Below are 21,845 nucleotides of genomic sequence, written 5' to 3'. Positions count from 1 at the left end.
TATAGATCAGGCAGTGTCAGAGGAAGGCCCGAAAAATGTAGAAAGACTCCAGCCACCCAAGCCATAGACTGTTCACTCTGCCACTATCCGGCAAATGGTACCGGAGCCTCGGATCTCGGACCAACAGGCTCCGAGACAGCTTCTACCCTCAAGCCAGAAGACTGCTAAATAGCCAGACTGCTAAATAGTCAATTAATGGTACCCATACTACCTGCACTGACTCTATCTTCCACTGACCCTACGGACACTCACTAGACTTTATATACACAACATATACACACTCACTCAGACACACTGTCACTACCACACAAATCCCTCACACATTCAAATACTACATACGCACACACACAAATAACACACACGCATACCGACACAACACATTCATCATTTACTGCTGTAACTCTGTTTTTTACATTACTCTTATTATTATCTGTCCGGATGCCTAGTCACTTTACCCTGCCTTCATGTACTGTAAATATCTACCTCAAGTACCTCGTACTTATGCACATTGATGTGGTTCTGGTACTCCCTGTACTGTATATGGCTCCATTCATGTGTATTTTATATTATTCCTCTTGTGTTAGTTACTATTTTATTTGTTATTATTATTTTTTAAACTTCGTGTTGTTGGGAAAGGTTCATAAGCAAGTATTTCACTGTAAAATGTACAACAGTTGTATTTGGTGCATGTGATAACTAAAATATGATTTGATGTGCTTTTTTATCAACCTTAGATGAAAGCTCTGACTGACTAGGTTGCTCTGGATAAGAGCGTCTGCTAAATGATAAACAATAATGGTAAAAAATATATATATTTGCCAAGCACACTGCTGGGTATTATTCTAATGAGTTCCACCCTCAAACTTTTTTTTTTAATCAAAATTGGCCTCGTTTGGGGGCGGAGGTCATTAGAATAATACCCAGTAGTGTGCTTTGCAAGTGTTCATTTTAAAATGTACATTTTGGTCATTTAGCAGACACTCTTATCCAGAGTGTCTTACAGTCAAACTAAGGTTAACAAGGAAATACCACAGTCATAGCAAGTATAAAGATTATGTTACCATTACTGAGATGGTTGTAGTTAAGCGGGCTACTTGCAAGTATATATTTGTATTAGAAAATGCAAAATACATGTATTCTAATTAAAATGATACAAAAGATGTATATGTGTAATGGGCCATGGACATAGTTGCTGTGGAGCCAGATGGGAGCTATTTGAGAGGGTGTTGTTTCTGGATTTGGCCTGCACTGCTTTACGAGTCCTCCTTCTCTCACCATCATCTCTGTATCGCTCTCTCTGCGATTTGGCCTGGGTCCTGATCAGTAGGTGGACATATTTTTGAAACAGGGAAGTACTAACAGAACTTGACCAATAAGAACACCGATTTTTGCTTTCTGTTGCAAAACATTTTGCTACAGTGTGTTCTACTGAACACTGCCCAGAATTCCTTACATTTATGCGTCCCAATCCTCATGCAGAGGCCAGCAGAGCAGATCCCTCCACCTGATTCGAACCAGCTTTCCAGGAATATCCAACATAATATTCTGCACAGTCCCACATGGCATGGACTTGATCAGAAGCTTTCACAGAGGAATGTGTGGATGGTTGGGTTACGGGGATGTTTCAAGAGAAAACACACCAGTGCCTGCATGAGGATTACCGGTATCTTAATATCAGTGGAGGCTGCTGAGGGGAGGACGGCTCAAAATTATGGCTGGAACAGAACAAATGGAATGGCATCAAAAACACAAAAGTCCTTTCCTTTTACTGAATGAATTCCTCCTCTGCTAAAGATGCCTTCAGAGGAGGGCTTGTCTTTGAGGATGTTACATGTTTTAAAGTTATTATATACAGTTGAAGTCGGAAGTTTACAACCACTCCACAAATATCTAACAACAAAACGACATCTACTTTGTGCATGACAAGTAATTTTTCCAGCAATTATTTACTGACAGATTATTTCACTGTATCACAATTCCAGTGGGTCAGAAGTTTACATACACAAAGTTGAATGTGTCTTTTAACAGCTTAGAAAATTCCATAAAATTATGTCATGGCTTTAGAAGCTTCTGTTAGGCTAAATGACATAATTTGAGTCAATTGGAGGTGTACCTGTGGATGTATTTCAAGACCTACCTTCAAATTCAGTGCCTCTTTACTTGACATCATGGGAAAATAAAAAGTTACCAGCCAAATTGTAGACCTCCACAAGTCTGGTTCATCCCTGGGAGCAATTTCCAAATTCCTGAAGGTAACACGTTCATCTGTACAAACAATAGTAAGCAAGTACAAACACCATGGGACCACGCAGATGTCATACCGCTCAGGAAGGAGACGCTTTCTGTCTCCTAGACATGAACATACTTTGTTGCGAAAGTGCAAATAATTTCCAGAACAACAGCGAAGTACCTTGTGAAGATGAGGAAACAGGTACAAAAGTATCTATATCCACAGTTAAACAAGTCCTATATTGACATAACCTGAAAAGGCCGCTCAGCAAGAAAGAAGCCACTGCTCCAAAACTGCCATAAAAAAGCCAGACTACAGTTTGCAACTGCACATGGGGACAAATATCGTATTTTTGAAGAATTGTACTCAGGTCTGATGAAACAAAAATAGAACTGTTTAGCCATAATGACCATCGTTATGTTTGGAGGAAAAAGGCGGAGGCTTGCAAGCCGAAGAACACCATCCCAACAGTGATGCACGGTGGTGGCAGCATCATGTTTTGGGGGTGCTTTGCTGCAGGAGGGACTGGTGCACTTCACAAAATAAATAGCATCATGAGGTAGGAAAATTATGTGCATATATTGAAGCAAAATCTCAAGACATCAGTCAGGAAGTTAAAGCTTGGTGGCAAATGGGTCTTCCAAATGGACAATGACCCCAAGCATACTTTCAAAGTTTTGGCAAAATGGCTGAAGGACAACAAGTCAGGGTATTGGAGTGGCCATCACAAAGCCCTGACCTCAATTCTAGAGAAAATCTGTGGGCAGAACTGAAAAAGCGTGTGCGAGCAAGGAGGCCTACAAACCTGACTCAGTTACACCAGCTCTGTCAGGAGGAATAGACCAAAATTCACACAACTTATTGTGGGAAGCTTGTGGAAGGCTACCCAAAATGTTTGACCCAACTTAAACAATTTAAAGGAAATTCTACCAAAAACTAAGTGAGTGTATGTAAACTTCTGACCCACTGGGAATGTAATGAAAGAAAACAAGCTGAAATAAATAATTCTCTCTACTATTATTCTGACATTTCACATTCATAAAATAATGTGGTGTTCCTAACTTACCTAAAACAGGGAATTTTTACTATGATTAAATGTCAGGAATTGTGAAAAACTGAGTTTAAATGTATTTGGCTAAGGTATATGTAAACTTCCAACTTCAACTGTATCTCTGGAAGACTGAAACAGGTTTTCCCTCAAGAATTTCCCTCTATTTAGCGCCATCCATCATTCCTTCAATTCTGACCAGTTTGACAGTTTGAATGATCCTTGTTGGGCTCCCTGTGTCATACATACGAGCTGCTGTTGTTTGTCTGAACCACTCCTCGTGTTAGAAACCCCTCAGCAGTCGCCCCATACAACATCATTTACAGCTCACAGTAAATGACCCAGCCATGTGTTTACGTGTTACCATGGAAACCAGGGTATTGACAATCAACCGCGTTCCACAACCCCTCTTATCTCGACTTTGGGCCTCGAATCGACAGCCAGTCAAGTGAAAGGTGGATGGGCGTGTGTCTTGTTTTCCTGCAAACCTGTCTGTGAACTACAGAGTAACACAGTTCCCTTGTTTGTCACACCAGACAGGACTCAGTGTTGAAATCATATCAGCATATATATGTATATATATATATATTTTTTAATCCCTATCACTGATTAATGGGCATTGGACTAAATGGTGGCAATTATGTCAGTTTACCTGAGTTGTTTTGAGGTCAGATGAATAGTGTTTTCTCCTCTGTTGTTGCAGTCCTTTATGAAACCGTACTTTGGCTCCTGACGGTGTCATCATGGAGTCTCAGACTTTTCTACCTGGTGAATGTTCCCTTCTTGCACTAGGGGATTGATATGGCCGGCTCAGTAAGAGTCGTCCTTAGCACTAGATGTTAGATAGTCATTCTAAACATTTAAAAAATATGAGACTCCAGATTTTCTGCCCCCCTACAGTATTTTCACAGCTAATTGTCATGCCCTGCTCTGTTTCACCTGTCCCTGTGATTGTCTCCAACCCCTGCAGGTGCCACTTATTTTCCCCAGTGTATTTATCCCTGTGTTTCCTATCTCGCTGTGCCAGTTTGTCTTGTATGTTTAGTCAAGTCAACCAGTGTGGTTTTCCCCGAACTCCTTTTCTATTCTCTTTTGCCAGTCTTCCTGGTTCTGAGCCCTGTCTGACTCTGGACTACTTTCCTGCCTGCCTGATCATCCTGCCTGCCCTCTGACCTTGAATCTGCCTGCCCTTCGGTACCTATTGGACTCTGAACTGGTTTTGACCTTTTGCCTGTACACAACCATTCTCTTGCCTACCCCTTTTTGGATTAATAAACATTGTAAGACTCCAACCATCTGCCTCCTGTGTCTGCATCTGGGTCTCGCCTTGTGCCTTGATAGCTAATAGCGCAATAGATATTTTCAGTGCTTAATTTAAGCTGGATCATGGCATTTCCCCGTTTTGGCCTATTTTGTTCCGGGAACCTCATGGCATGAAAATGTTTCTCTTTTTGCAATGTAAAAATTGTAATAAAAACTATCGAAGTTCATTCAAGTTTCCTCTTTGTTAATTCTCCTGTCCTTCCCCAAAAAACACGTAATGTGATTTTTAGCAAGGACCTGATATTCTAAGAGTTGATTCTGGTTGGGCCGGCCCAGGTTAATGGTTTGCACAACATTGCAACCTACGCCTATGTTGGAGACCAACGCGTGGCCATGGCTGTGTGAGAAGCACACCTGTATCTCTCACAGAACTACAATGAGATTCACTTTCTATGATCTCTCTCCTTCTCTCATATCTCCAGCGTTGCACTTCATTCATTTCCTTATAGAATCGTAGCTGCGCGAAGGGTTCTGGAGGAGCTTCAGCACCCCCGATGAATTGAAATAAATTTGCCAAAGTTATAGAATTACTGTTGTCTGTCACAAATAAATGAAATAATTCAGAATAGCCTACTACACCATGAGAAGGCCTATAATTTAGCCACAGAGGATCAATAGCTTTTCTTCTTCTTATTATTATTGCCTAGCTGTGGATTGTGTGTGGCCCAATAACAAGGCATAGCCTACAGTCTGGAATGTGCAGCATGCAGTGAACAGCATGCAGTGAACAGCATGCAGTGAACAGCATGCAGTGAACAGTATGCAGTGAACAGCATGCAGGGAACAGCAGGCAGACAAAACAGGCCTTTTGCAATTTTTCAAATGCAATTGTGGGAAAACACAGAGAAGAAAAGAGAAGACTCGAATCTGTCTGCCGTAGGCTACAAAAATATTTGATCAACTTCCAAATATTGTTTTACAAAGTAAAAACGAGAAAGTCTTTTGGCAAGAGTGCATCGGCCATCACCGGCGAGTGAGCGGTGCATTATTGGGTGAGTCAGTGAAACCGGAATGCATTTTAGTAATATAATTTCCTATTCATATTGTTCACTACAATATGTCTCCACATGCCGAGGTCTAGTCTATTTATTAATGGATTCAAGATAAGGTTGTTTTTATTGATCTCAAATTGTCAGTTTGACAGTGTAGCCTGTTATTTTGATAATAAGTGTGGTATTAAAAGTAGAATTGAATGAAATGAGTTTATAAAATGCCACATTTTTCCCAGATCCTAGGCTACTCAAAATTCTCCCCATGTGTGCAACTTCTGTAAGTGCCTCTACTCTAATGCTCTATGCCACTATGCAAATGTAATGATATGCATGCAATGATTAATTATAAAGGTACTTTTTTCTCAAGCGCTCTGGTAGCTCAGAGCTCCCCAGGTCTCACCCCGCTCACGCTCACATTCTGTTCCGGCACCTCCTGATTTACAAATTAAGCACTGGATATTGTGGACCGCAAGTTGTATAATTGCCATGGTAACACTTGCTCTATTATAGGACAGTCCATTTTTAGAAACAATTTCAAACCCTCTGCCATGAACCAATATTTTTTTACAATGCTCATATTCTCATTTACAACTTTCCCAACAACTCTAGTATAGTAGCCCAAATACCTATAAATGAGCATCAGTTCCATATGCTTGTGTGATCTATCAACTTGATTGAGGAGCACTCTGCAGTCGTCTTCCCTGGACCAAAGTGCTAGTCATCTGGTTGCTATTGATGCTCAATCGACCTTCTGGAGCTCCTGCAGTCTTGGCCTATAGCCTCTAGCTGTTTATACAGATGGTGAGATGGGGAGTGAGGATAAAAGCCACATACTTCCCAAACTTCGTTCATTTTGATTTCTGAAGGGTTTTTATGAAGGGTTTGAGGGGAAGATATAGATAGGACTAGACACATTTACACAGTTGTCATTGATTTGTGTGCATGATGGTCGAACTACGTTTTGTGAATAGTCCGATGTCAGAATTTGAGTAAGAGTACTTTCAGTTGCTAGTATGCAGTAGGCTAAAAATTACTATTTCCTCTACCACCTGATTCCAGAACTAAAATTGGCTTGCCAACGCTTATGGGCCTGGGATCTGTTGCCAACTGAAAATTTAAGTTGCAATCACTTCCCTCTTAAAGTCAGCCAAAGCCCGGCCCTTGAAACAACTTTCAAGGACTGTAGTGCCCAAACTCTAAACTTCTTACTCTCCCCAAAACTCAGGAGGCTACAGTAATCCCTTCATGTGTTTTTAAGGACCAGGGTGTACTGAAGCTTCCCTGGGGCAGTTCTGAAATACCAATGGCCATTCAGGTAGAAAAAAAGCTGAAAATTCTGATTACATTGACCTTAACCTTGACCTTGTTCAGAAATACACCATGGGAGACGAAGGGAAGTCCCCAAGTTGAACCGCGTACGTCAATTTGATGCTATAAAGACCTAGAAGAAAGCATACCAACATTTCACTCTTTGGGAATAAGATTTTAAACATAACAGCGCTTACAATAATCATAGACATTAATGAACATTTCTCTTTGACTGAGCCCCTCTTTGCAAAATAGAATGAACCCCAATCTGAAAATCACAGAATGTCGAGTTGCATCCCCAAAGAGCTAAGCAAGGCAATCTGTTTCATATTAGGTCTTTGATCGTATCTCTTTGTCTTGGGGGGAAATAAACCAGTTTTGATGTAGCGTACGAGTGAGAAGTCAAGCTTCATATTTTCTAATGGTACCTTCACGTCCCCCATAACAATGTCAGGAGCATGACTGACTGTATGCAGGGACATGCCTGCTTTCTCCAGTTTGTTGCAACGACCTTTGGTCTACACAATGATTATATAGAACAAAGACTACCAGTACAAATGAAGGTATGTCATTTTACTTTGAATGATGGCTATAGAAATATATAGTCCCAGTCAAAAGTTTGGACACACCTATTCATTCCAGGGTTTTTCTACATTGTAGAATAGTGAAGATATCAACACTATGAAATAACACATGTGGAATCATGTTGTAATCAAATAAGTGTGAAACAAATCAAAATATATGTTATATTTGAGATTCTTCAAAGTAGCCACCCTTTGCTTTGATGACAGCTATGCACACTCGCTGATGTAGAGGAATGTGAGCTCTCAATCTCTTTGGCCAATGTGAGTAAGACTTCAAGCGTGTGAATACTCGCAAAGCAGCCGGCCTAGGCGGTATCCCCGGCCGCGTCCTCAGAGCATGTTCAGACCAACTAGCTGGAATGTTAACAAACATATTCAACTTCTCCCTGTCCCAGTCTGTGATCCCCACGTGCTTTAAGAAGTCCATCATTTTCCCTGTTCCTGAGCAAATTGGGGAAACCTCCCTATCGCCCTGTAGCACTCACTTCTGTCATCATGAAGTGATTCGACAGGCAGGTCAAGGACCACATCAGCTCCACCTTATCCCCCCTGGACAAGAGGAACATCTATATGAGAATGCTGCTCATCAACTACAGCTCAGCGAGTCAACAACATAGTCCCTTCCAAGCTCGAAACTAAGCTCAAGGCCCTGAGTATGAACACCTTCCTCTGCAACTAGATCCAGGACTTCCTGACAGGCAGCAGACCCCAGGTGGTGAGGGTAGGCAACAGCACCTCTGCCATGCTGACCGTCAGGGGTGCATGCTCAGCACCCTCCTGTAGGGGAGTACGCCCCTATTGTCATTGCAGTGGAGAGGGTCAAAAGCTTTCATTTCCTCGGCACGCACATCACAGATGACCTGATATGCTCCAATCACACCTCGGTGGTGAAGAAGGCGCAATAGCGCCTCTTCTAACTCAGGTGACCGAAGAAATTTGACATGGGCTCTCGAGTCCTCAAATAATTCTACAGCTGCAAGATTGAGAACATCTTGACCGGCTGTATCACAGACTGGTGCGGCAATTGCACTGCCATTAACCGGAAGACTCTACAGAGGGTGGTGCGGACCAATACATCACTGGGTCCTTTCCCTTAAAAGGACATCTACTCCAGGAAGTGTATGAGGAAGGCCGAAAGATCATCAAGGATTCCAGTCACCCGAGCCACGGACTGTTCACTCTGTTACCCTCTGGCAAGTGGTATCGGATCATTGGGTCTCAGACCAACAGGCTCAGAGACAACTACTACCACCAGGCCATCAGACTGTTGAACAGCTAATGTCATTAAGATGTTGTTGATGTTGGCTCTAAGTGCCTTTCTTCAAAGTGTCCATCCCCCTACCTGTTAACAGTCATGGATTGATCACCCTCAGCGGGTCGTGAAAACCGGTAACATCTGGTTTTAAGGGGAAATTAAAAGGTAGGCTTCGACACGACTTCCGCTTTGAGACGTTAACAAGTCGACCCGCCATCTTAACTCCTCCTCCACATTTACTGGATTGGTTGAACAGTGCAGAAGAGAACCTCCCCCGACAATTTTTTTTATGCTCGTCAGGCCAGAAAGAAAGAAACACTGCCTCGTTAGGATATGGATAGATTTTCTTTTATGTTTGGGAGACAACAACAGACTCACATCTGCTTCTGCACATTAGAAGCCACGGTTCAAGTCCCCAATGCAGCTCTCTCTTTCTCCCGCTAAAATAGGAATTTCTCTGTGAGCTGTGAACAGAACCATTTTTTTTTAATTAAAATAAAAAGGAGGTCAGAAAAAACCATAAGACCATAAGAATACATACAGTACAGATAATCACATAGCAAACAAGATAAGAAAATGCAATTAGCTGGCAAATGCTCTACTCACCCTGGTTACTGAGCACCTGTCTGGCATACCAGACTCTGGCGTGGAGTAGTGAGTAGGGATTATTACTGGGGTTGGAAGGCGCCAGAGGAATCTGCCCTCACTAACGCCATGCCAACATGTCAACATGCCAACAGCCTCACAGCACGGCTTAGGGGCAGGCGGCGAGTGACAGCGAAACCACAACGCAGAACACAGCCTGGCACCATGCCACCATCGCCACTATGTCAATGCGAGGCATGTCGGTATGCAACTGCCTCCATAATTTATAGTTGTAATCCAGATTTACTGTAGCTGCAGTTGTGTGTAAGCATACAATGGTCTTGACTGACATAGCACCTATGTTTTTTTTCAAGGCAAATGTTTGCTAATTAAAGGGCTGGTTCCAGGATGTCTACACCATAGAAATAGAACAGTTGGAATAGACAAAGCCTCTCAGACCATTCCAATTAGACTGCACCCTCATGGGTACGCTCAATACGGTTGACATGGTATTTATAATTCTATGATATACGTTGACACAATAATATTAGGCTCATATCTACTCTATGGGAGGTTGTGACTTTCTGGCTACATGACTAGGGGGCACAAGACTGTCTGTAACTTGGAAACACTGGTGCAGATGAATATAGCTCGCCACCTTGTGGCAGATAAGGAGAATGTGCAAATAAAAGTATTGTGCAGAGAGCCACATGCTGTTTGACTTACTAACAGTTGTAACCTTTACCGTTAGGCCTACATGTATTGCTCTGTCTGTTTGTGTGACCTGGTGTTGTCGTCTATGTTGTTTGTAAATGTTTATTATAAATATTGGTTTGTCTTTTTAATTCAGTTCTCAAGATGCTAGACCTGAATAAGTGAACTGAACTGTGGTGTCATGACCAACTTGCTGTATTGGACTGGGCATCTCACATAAGTCAAAACCCCCAAAACATGACCAAAGATTCAAAACAATGATAAGAAGTTATTGTTTCTGGTACGATAACTGTCTCAAGAGGAGGAACTGGCAACCAATCCAACTTGTGGTGCACAACTTCTCATCTGACATTTGTCACAACACACCATACTCTGTTCACAGACCCTAAACTCTGTGAACCTGGTTTATTTTAAAAACAGTTTAATATCTGTCTACAATTGTATCTACAGGGAGAGGCCTTTGCTGAATATGATCTCTGGTTCTCAGAAAAAGCTAAGAGGATTCTTATCTGAGCACTGAAACCGAAACTGTTGATATGACAAGATGTGTTTGTGTAACAGAGTAGGTCACTCTCCTCACCCTTCCTCCTCACTTTTACAAAAACATGTTTTTGTTTATATTCATGAATAACTCCAGTTCAATCAAGTACAGACTTAACTGACTGACAAGAGGCAGAATGCAATATGAATGTTATTGAATAGTTTGACATGGGCCTCCTGTCTGAGGAATGCTGATGGAGCCCGATGCTGATGACAGGTTGTGGCAAAGTTGGTGTGCTACACGGTGGTGACCTGCGGCTTGTGTTTGCGTTTGCCGTCTTTATTGTTTTCATGTGATGTTTTATCAACTCTACTTGATCGTCAGTGTTTAATCATGGAAACTAAGTTGTGGAGCTAAGTACTAATCCTGATACATTAAAGCACATTTAAAAGCACAAATGGACTCCGCTATGGAAACGCCGTGGGCAGCGGAATCCAGTATTATTGCAGGAAGTTCCTGCAATAAACTTCCCTTACAGACTACTCTGCCAATCAAAGGCTCAAGGATTGCGGATGAGCTGATGGCTAACCTGCTCTACCTGCACGAGTACTCGGACTCCTGCATCCTGACAATCACTGAGAGCTGGCTGGAAGATCGAGTGCCCAACAGCGAAGTGGAGACGACTTGTTTTAACTATGATCAGACAGGATCGAGACTCTGCTACTACTGGGAAACATCACAATGATGGTGTCTGTTTACTTATCAGGGACCAGTGGGGCAAAACAATCATGGTAAGAGAGCACCTTTGCGCTCCAGACGTGGAACTGCTGTCTGTGTCCCTACGATCCTTTTACCTGCCCTGTTCTTTATAAACATCCTAAAGCAAACACAGCTTTGAATGAAATACTTGATCTATCTCAAAAACTAGACTCTCTCTCTCTCCTGATGCTCCCAAACAAATCCTCGGGGACTTTAACAGTTGCTCCTTACGCAATACTTTATGTACGTACCATCAGTACGTGAAATCCCCCAATCCCCCACGGGAGAGAAAATACATCACAAGACATTTGCTATGGAAATATACCAAATGCATACTCTGCCACGATAAAGCCCACGCTGAGAGGCTCGGACCGTAATGTTGCGTATCTACTACCAACTTACCAAAGACTACTTGAAAGAGAGAAACCTGTTGTTAACACTGTGCAGGTTTGGAACGAGGATAGCATCACCCTTTTACAGGGTTGTTTTGACTGTACAATGTGGGACATTCTTCAGGAGACCTCTGCTGATATAAATGAATTTCAAGCTACAGTATATGAACCTTCATGTGGATTTAGTAGTGCCCACCAAGACCAGCAAAATGGGTGTCTAAGACATTGAAAGTGGTGCTATGTAAGAACATGTTTGTCATGCAGAGGGTAATCCACAGGTAATGAAGGACCTACAAGAGAGGTTAAACGACAGATCCAGATAGACAAAGATGCTTACGAACTCAGGGTTGAAAAAGTTCCGTCACCAAGCAATTCTAGAGCTGCCTGGCAGGGAATTAAAAAACATGGCAAGTGCCCCCCCACAAGGGCCAAGAGGTAGCCAGTATTCCCCTTGGAGGTGGAGAGGGACTTAACATGGCAAATTAATTGAATGTGTTCTTTTCAAGGTTGGAGTCGGAGGACCCTCTGTTTGGCGTCCGTCAGGACAAAGCTCCACTGGAGATGGAAGATAGGTTTGTTTTTTATCAGTCAGATGTCGTGAAAATATTCAATGGAATGCCTACAAAAGCCATGGACCAAGACAACATCTGTGGTCAAGTTTTAAAACATTGTGCAGAGCAACTGGTGCTATTTTCTCTTTGATTTTTCAACCCTCTTTGTACCTATGCTATGGAAGAGCTATACTATAGTACCCATCCCCAAATCAACAAACCCATCTGTAGGCCACTAGCTTTAACGTCCCTGGTTAGGAATTGCTTTGAGAAGATCAAAGGTCAAAAACCACATCCTGCACTCTACCCAGCAGAATCTTGATCCCCTTCAGTTCACCTGTATGGCTGGTAGGGGGGTTGATGATGCCATCCTCATGCTACTTAACCTTATCTACAAACACCTAGAGGGAGGTAAATGCCATGCTAAGGTCTTATTTTTTGATTTCTCCTCAGCCTTTAATACCATCCAGCCCTCCACCTTGGCCCAGAGACTAATAGACTATTTCTCATTGGAAGGAAGCCTGATGCTGTGGATCCTTGATTTCCTTAGCAACATGACACAGAAGGTCAAGGTGGGACAGTGGATGTCGGCCAAGCGCACCACGAGCGTGGGATCTCCTCAAGGCTGTATGCTTTCTCTGCTGTGTTGTACATCTTGTACACTAATGACTGTAAAAGCTCCTGCCCTAGTAGACACCTGGTAAAGTTTGCATTTGCAAAGTTTTTATTTTCAAAGTTTGCAAATGACACAGCACTAGTCAGTTTCCTCCAGGATGATGAGGAGGTGCATGGACCAGTCTTGGAAGACTTGTTGACGTGATGAGACGACTCTCAGTGCTCAATACAAAAAGACCAAAGAGATACACATTGATTTTATGAAACATGTAACATCTTCCCTACCTATTTTTGTTAAGGACAAGACATAAAGATAGTGAAGGAGTATAAATACCATTTGCTGGTACGGAAATGCTAATATCTTTCATAGAAATATGGTAAGAAAAATCGTTAGCTCTGCTAATAAGGTTCTAGGGGTCAAGCAGAAAGTTCTGGAGGTCATTAATGATATAAGAGCCTTCACAAAAGCCCACCAGGTACTAATCCGCTCTACCAGGAGTTTGAGCTACTCCCCTCGGGGTGACTTTACAGGGTACCAGGGCACAACATTGATAGAGTGTTCTGGTGTGTATAGTGTACAGATTAACCATTGATCACTCATGAATTCCACTTTTCTACCTGTATTTATTGTCTGTATAGTCCTCTGTCTGTCTTCAATCATGTGTTATGTATGGACAGAGCCACTATCTTATCTTACAGGGAGAATGGAAGCTTGTTGTGTGCAACAGTTTGGGGAAATTGAATGCAAGCATAACAATAATGTTTGACCTTGTTAAAACATTTCTAGCCTATGTACCAATGGGTAACCGGGTTGATGTGTTGTGCTCTACACGCTCAGTTTTCCAACACAAAACAACAGAAAAATGCCTAAAAGAGTACAACCAGGGTCTCTCAAGTGGCGCAGTGGTCTAAGGCACTGTGCCCGTAAGGATTCTGGGTTCGAGGCCAGGCTCTGTTGCAGCAACCAAGATACCGATGGGGTGGCGCACAATTGTCCCAGTGTTGTCCGGTTGAGGGGAGGGTTTGGCTCGCAGGGATGTCCTTGTCCCATCATGCACTAGTGACTCCTGTGGTGGGCTGGGTGAAATGCATGCTGATATGGTCACCAGGTTTTTCTGACCTTGGCCTCTCCTGAGTCTGTACGGGAGTTGCAGTGATGAGACAAGACTGTAACTACTGATTGGGGAGAAAAAGGGGTAGCTCACCTGCTACACTATGATTTTGTATGTTTCTTTTACAAATATAATTTTAAAGGAGTAGTTTAGCCATATTAAAGTCAGTTCACGTAACAGGGTTGACCTCAATTGAATCGTCTCATGAAATAAATAATAATCTTTGTCAATGCAACAAAATAACTGGGGCTTTACAATGACAGGGAAATGTTGGGGTCATGTGGTTTAAGGTCTTCCTATAGAAGTTGGACAAACATGATGTGGGAAATGGCAAAATGGGGATTTTCAGAGAAAAAAAGCAATTTGATTTTAATGAAAACACACTACCCTTACGGAAAAACCATATGATTTGACATGTGGAAGATCACATGATTTCACATGTGATGATATTACTGGCTAGGAAAACCTCCCGAGAAAGGCAGGAACCTAGGAAGAAACCTAGAGAGGAACCTGGGCCTGAGGGGTGGCCAGTCCTCTTCTGGCTGTGCCGGGTGGAGATTATAGGAGTACAGTCCATGGCTAATGAAGGCCAGATTTCACAGGCCATGCCCTGCAGACAAAAATGTGTAGTTATGATACACAGTGCTTTTATGGACTAAGGAGTTTTTGTGGACGGATGGAGCTAAGCACAGGCAAATTCCTAGGGGAAAACCTGGTTCAGTCTACTTTTCACCAGACACTGGAAGATGAATTCACCTTTCAAATGGACAATAACATAAAACACAAGGCCAAATCTAGACTGGAGTTGTTTACCAAGAAGACAGGGAACGTTGCTGAGTTACAGTTTCTTAAATCTACTTGAAAATCTATGGCAAGACCTTAAAATGGCTGTCTAGCAATGATCAACAACCAATTTGACAGAGATTGAAGAACTTTGAAAAGAACAATGGGCAAATGTTGCACAATCCAAGTGTGGAAAGCTCTTAGAGACTCACCCAGAAAGACTCACAGCTGTCATCGCTTCCAAAAGTGCTTCTACATGTATTGACTCAGGGGTGTGAGTACTTATGTAAATATCATATTTCTGTATTTCATTTTCAATAAATTAGCTTTTTTTTAAAACATGTTTTCACTTTGTCAGTGTGGGGTATGTGTGAGAAAGAAAATATATTTAATCCATTTTGAATTCAGGCTGTAACAACAAAATGTGGATAAAGTCAAGGAGTATGAATCATTTCTGAAGGCACTGTGTTTTCAAGGGAATTGAACCACAAAATGTTTTTTATGTGCACTACGTCATCATGCACAGCCATTTATCCATGTTTCTATGGACTAACAGTAGTAAGGCCAAATTCAACATTTCATTAAAAATATATATTTTTATATCTAAAGAGATCCTAAAATACATAAAAAATATATCTACCGTTGAAGTCCGAAGTTTACATGCACTTAGGTTGGAGTCATTAAAACTAGTTTTACAACCACTCCACAAATTTCTTGTTAACAAAATATAGTTTGGCAAGTCGGTTAGGACATCTACTTTATGCATGACACAAGTCATTTTTCCAACAACTGTTTACAGACAGATTATTTTTTTTAAATATTTTTTTTTATATATATTTTTAAATTTTACCCCTTTTTCTATCCAATTGTTGTAGTAGCTACTATCTTGTCTCATCTCTACAACTCCCGTACGGGCTCGGGAGAGACGAAGGTTGAAAGTCATGCGACAGATTATTTAACTTAGAATTCGCTGTATCACAATTCCAGTGGGTCAGAAGTTTACATATACTAAGTTGATTGTGCCTTTAAACAGATTGGAAAATAACTGTCACGTTCTGACCATTGTTCGTGTGTGTTTTCCTTGTTTTAGTGTTGGTCAGGACATGAGCTGGGTGGGCATTCTATGTTGTGTGTCTGTTTTGTCTATTTCTATGTTTTGGCCTGATATGGTTCTCAATCAGAAGCAGGTGTTAGTCATTGTAGGTAGCGTGTTTTGTGTTGGGTTTTGTGGGTGATTGTTCCTGTCTTTGTGTTTGTGGCACCAGATAGGACTGGGGTTTTTTTTCCACGTTGCTTGTTTTGTAGATTGTTGTATTTTCATCTTTATTAAAGATGGACAAAACTAACCATGCTGCATTTTGGTCCGCCTCTCTTTCCCCAGAAGAAAACCGTTACAATAACAAAAAACAATGTTATGGCTTTAGAGGTTTCTGATAGGCTAATTGACATCATTTGAGTAAATTGGAGGTGTACCTGTGGGTGTATTTCAAGGCCTACCTTCAAACTCAGTGCCTCTTTACTTGACATCATGGGAAAATCAAAAGAAATCATCCAAGACCTCAATTGTAACAATTGTAGACCTCCACAGGTCTGGTTCATCCTTGGGAGCAAATTCCAAATGCCTGAAGGTACCACGTTCGTCTGTACAAACAATAGTACCCAAGTATAAACACCATGGGACCACGCAGCCCTCATACCGCTCATGAAGGAGACGCGTTCTGTCTCCTAGAGATTAAAATCCAGACTACGGTTTGTAATTGCAGATGGGGACAAAGATCGTACTTTTTGGAGAAATGTCCTCTGGTCTGATGAAACAAAAATAGAACTGTTTGGCCATAATGACCATCGTTATGTTTGGGTGAAAAAGGCGGAGGCTTGCAAGCCGAAGAACACAATCCCAACCGTGAAGCACTGGGGTGGCAGCATCATGTTGTGGGGGTGCTTTGCTGCAGGAGGGACTGGTGCACTTCACAAAATAGATGGCATCATGAGTCAGGAAATGTGCATATTATGTGCATATTTTCATACCCCTCAGAACGAGAGGCATTCTGTATCCTGGAGATGAACGTACATTGGTGCAAAAAGTGAAAATCAATCCAAGAACAACAGCAAAGGACCTTGTGAAGATGCTCGAGGAAACAGGTACAAAAGTATCTATATCCACAGTAAAACGAGTCCTATAGCGACATAACCTGAAAGGTCGCTCAGCAAGGTAGAAGCCACTGCTCCAAAACCGCCATAAAAAAAGCCAGACTACGGTTTGCAACTGCACATGGGGACAAAGACCGTACTTTTTGGAGAAATGTCCTCTGGTCTGATGCAACAAAAATAGAACTGTTTGGCTGTAATGACTATTGTTATGTTTGGAGGAAAAAGGGGGAGGCTTGCAAGCTGAAGAACACCATCCCAACCTTGAAGCACGGTTGTGGCAGCATCATGTTGTGGGGGTGCTTTGCTGCAGGAGGGACTGGTGCACTTCACAAAATAGATAGCATCATTAGGTAGGAAAATTATGTGGATATATTAAAGCAACATCTCAAGACATCAGTCGGGAAATTAAAGCTTGATTGCAAATGGGTCTTCCAAATAGACAATGACCCCACGCATACTTCCAAAGTTGTGGCAAAATGGCTGAAGGACAACAAAGTCAGGGTATTGGAGTGGCCTTCACAAAGTCCTGACCTCAATTCTAGAGAAAATCTGTGGGCAGAACTGAAAAAGCGTTTACGAGCAAGGAGGCCTACAAACCTGACTCAGTTACACCAGCTCTGTCAGGAGGAATGGGCCATAATTCATTTATTGTGGGAAGCTGGTGGAAGGCTACCCAAAACGTTTGACCCAAGTTAAACAATTTAAAGGCAATTCTACAAAATACTAATTGAGTGTATGTAAACTTCTGACCCACTGGGAATGTGATGAAAGAAATAAAAGCAGAAATAAATCATTTGCTCTACTATCATTCTGACATTTCACATTCTTAAAATAACATGGTGATCCTAACTGACCTAAGACAGGGAGTTTTTACTTTGATGTTATAAACTTTTGTTATTAACCAAATACTTATTTTCCACCATAATTTGCAATTAAATGCATTAAAAGTCCTACAATGTGATACTCTGGATTTTTTTTTTCATTTTGTCTGTCATAGTGTGTACCTATGATGAAAATTACAGGCCTCTCTCATCTTTTTAAGTGGGAGAACTTGCACAATTGGTGGCTGACTAAATACTTTTTTGCCCCACTGTATGTATGTATATATATATATATATATCAATGATGTCGCTCTTGCTGCTGCTGATTCTCTGTTCCACTTCTACACAGATGACACCATTCTTTATACATCTGGCCATTCTTTGGAAAACCTCCAAATGAGCTTTAACGCCATACAACACTCCTTCCGTGGCCTCCAACTGCTTTAAATTCTAGTAAAACTAAGTGTATGCTCTTCAACTGATTGCTGCCCGCACCCTCGCGCCCGACTAGCATCACTACTCTGGACGGTTCTGACCAAGAATATGTGGACAACTACAAATACCTAGTCTGGTTAGACTGTAAACTCTCCTTCCAGACTCACATTAAGCATCTCCAATCCAAAATTAAATCTAGAACCGGCTTCCTACTTCGCAACAAAGCTTCCTTCACTCATGCCGCCAAACATACCCTCATAAAACTGACTATCCTACCGATCGTTGACTTCGGTGATGTCATTTACAAAATAGCCCCCAACACTCTACTCAGCAAAATTAATGGCTATAATCTATCACAGTGCCATCTGTTTTATCACCAAATCCCCATATACTACCCACCACCGCGACCTCTACGCTCTCGTTGGCTGGCGCTCACTATAGAGAGCCCGTCCATTGCTCTAACATTCAAGGGAATGGAGAGGGGCTGAGTGGGGATGCACAGCTTGGATGCCAGCATAGCGTCCAAAAAACTGTCATCGGCCCCAGTGTACTCGCCCCTTCTTGATGAGCCTGGTTTTAGAACGGGGAGGTAGATACGAAATGTCCCGTAGCTCCACAATATAGGCAGCTCTGGGTGTGGAGTCGGCGTAAGCACTCACCCGGAGTCAATCTAGCCCTGCCCAGGTGCAAGGACTCCGAAAGGAGGCGAGTCGGCAGCCCTCTGTGATTCCCGAGAGAACTCGGGCATGTAGACTTCAGGGGTCACCGGGATTCTTCGGAGACGAGGTGGGAATCGATCGCAAATGAGGGCGACAGGGCTCAGACAGGGCTTCCTCTCCTTCCTACGTTCTCGAAGCCACCCGTCGATCCGGATGGTCAAGGCTATGAGGGAGTCGAGGTCCATGGGCAGCTCCCGGGCTGTAAGCTCATCTTTGACCACCTCCGATAATCTGTGAAGAAACATGTCAAACAATGCTTCCGGGTTCCAGGCACTCTCAGCCGCCAACGTGCGAAAATCCATTGCGTAGTCTGCTACACTACAGAAGTCTTGGAGTAGCTGGAGCAGCTTACGAGCAGCCTCTCACCCAGACAACGGAGAATCAAACATCTTCCGAACTTCCACAACTAACTTCTCTAAACTAAGGCAGATGGTGTACTGTTGCTCCAACACCGCCGCAGCCCAGGTGAGTGCCCTGGCCCAGGTCATTTGTAAAGTGACTATGCATAGATAATAAACAGCGAGTGGCAGCCGTGTAAAAACAAGATAGTCCGGGTGGCCATTTGATTAGTTGTTCAGCAGTATTATGGCCTGGGGGTAGAAGCTCATAGACTTGGCGCTCCGGTAACACTTTCCATGTGGTAGCAGAGAGAACAGTCTATGACTTGGGTGACTGGAGTCTTTGACAATTATTTGGGCCTTCTCTGATACCGCCTAGTATATACTGTATGTCAGAAAGCCCTGCTTTTTCGGCCCTCATTTTCCTATAGTCCACGATCAGCACCATTGTCTTGCTCATATTGAGAGAAGTGCACCTGTGATACAGTATGTACCTGTGTAATGATAACGCTGTTTAATCAGCTTCTTGATATGCCACACCTGTCAGGTGGATGGATTATCTTGGCAATGGAGAAATGCTCACTAACAGGGATGAAAACAAATTTGTTCCCAAATTTGAGAGAAACACGTTTTTTGTGCATATCAAAACATTTCTGGGATCTTTTATTTCAGAGCATGAAACATGGGATTAACACTTTACATGTTGCATTTATATTTTTGCTCTGTATATTTTTGGGAGACCCAATTGCTGTCGCGCAGATGGTGGAGGACGCAATGGGAAAGGTGGAATCAGCCAGAGTTACCAGAAGCGGTATGGTATTGATTTATTGTGTATCAGAAGAACAAAAGAAATGTGCATTGTGGCTCTGAAAATTATGGGAGTATGAAGTGGAAATCTTTAACTTTCTGAGCAGGACACAGATAAAATGTGTCTTCTCTGGTGTCTCGGTGGAAATTGAGACTCAACTGTCACGCCCTGACCTTAGAGAGCCGCTTTATTTATCTATTTGGTTAGGTCAGGGTGTGATGTGGGGTGGGCATTCTATGTTTTGTTTTCTATGTTTCTTTATTTCTATGTTCTGGCCAGGTATGGTTCTCAATCAGGGACAGCCGCCCATCGTTGTCTCTGATTGGGAATCATACTTAGGTAGCCCTTTTTCCCTCCTTTCACTGTGGGTAGTTGACTTTTGTTAGTGGCACTATAGCCCGGTAAGCTTCACGGGTGTTTCTTCGTTTGTTGGCGACATTTTAAATTAAAGGAAAATGTACGCTCACCCCTCTGCACTTTGGTCCACTTCTTTCGACGGCCGTGACATCAACGTCTTAATTAAACACTGCATACCAGGAGTAGAGGAGGCATGTTGCTTGAACTGTATGATGGATGGAAGGAGGAAGGCTGTGTTATTGCAATTTGATGAACAGTTTCTCCATACACATGTAAATTTGGGGTATATGAGATATGCAGTGAGTTTTTGTGAACAGACCATTGCAATGTTGGACAAGTGGCAAGTGTGTGCAGACTGAGTATACTGTAGGGAAAGGGGGATCCCTAGTCAGTTGTATAAATTAATCTATTCAACAGTAATGTGTCTTCCACATTTAACCCAACCCCTTTGAATCAGAGAGGTGCGGGGGGCTGCCTTCATCGACATCCACGGGGAACAGTGGGTTAACTGCCTTGCTCAGGGGCAGAACGACAGATTTTTACCTTGTTAGCTCGGGGATTCAATCCAGCAACCTTCCGGTTACTGGCCCAACGCTCTAACCACTAGGATACCTACCTGTATATGTTGTTGAAGAGTCAGTGGATACACGGTCCTGCAGATCAAATCAAATTCTATTGGTCACGTACACATATTTAGCAGATGTTATTGCGGATGTAATGAAATGCTTGTGTTCCAGTTGTGAGCCTGTAAGGGTGAATGAGGTCGAAATAGCAAGAATTTTAAGAAATTTAAGGATGAGGGTGGAGTCACGGCGGTGAATGAGATCGCATTGACTCGGGATTTGGACAGTAAAGTAGGAGGTTGTGTCTGCTAAAATTCTTCATGATGGAAGTTTGGTGATGGTGTGTGTGTCAATACTTAACAGTATGAGAAAGCACTCAAACTCAAGCAGGTATTAAACATATGGTTGATAGTAGCCAGATCAAACTGGATGGCAGTGGCTGAAGGGAGTTATTACAGGAGTTCCAGAAATTGATAACATGAAATAAATAAAAGACTACTTGAAGGGGCAAAGTGTCTCCAGATGACACGAGATAGGAAGAAGGTGGATAGCCTGTCAGTGCTACTAAACTTTGAGGATCTCGTATAGCCAGAAAAAGTTCAGCTTGGGTAAAGGAGTTACTATGTGCAAGCTTATGTTCCGAAACCATTGCATTGCCTTAACTGTCAAAGGTCTGAAAAGGCAAAAGGACATTTGCGAAGTGTGGTGGAAAACATACATATTGTGGAGACAGGGTCCAGTTAAAATGCTGTAGCTGTGGGGGTGCCCATAGTGTGGCATATGGGTGTTGTGCAGTGATGAAAAGACAGGTGGAAGTGCAGCAAGTGAGGAGTGAGCGTAAAATCTCAAATGCAGACGCAGCTAATGTAACTCACGCAGAAACACCCGGGGCACCTAGAAGAGCAGGTACTCCGGGGCAGA

Source organism: Oncorhynchus masou, chromosome 10 (genome assembly GCF_036934945.1).
Source record: "Oncorhynchus masou masou isolate Uvic2021 chromosome 10, UVic_Omas_1.1, whole genome shotgun sequence".
In the NCBI taxonomy this organism is placed as follows: Eukaryota; Metazoa; Chordata; class Actinopteri; order Salmoniformes; family Salmonidae; genus Oncorhynchus; species Oncorhynchus masou.
Note: the sequence above shows the minus strand (reverse complement) of the source record.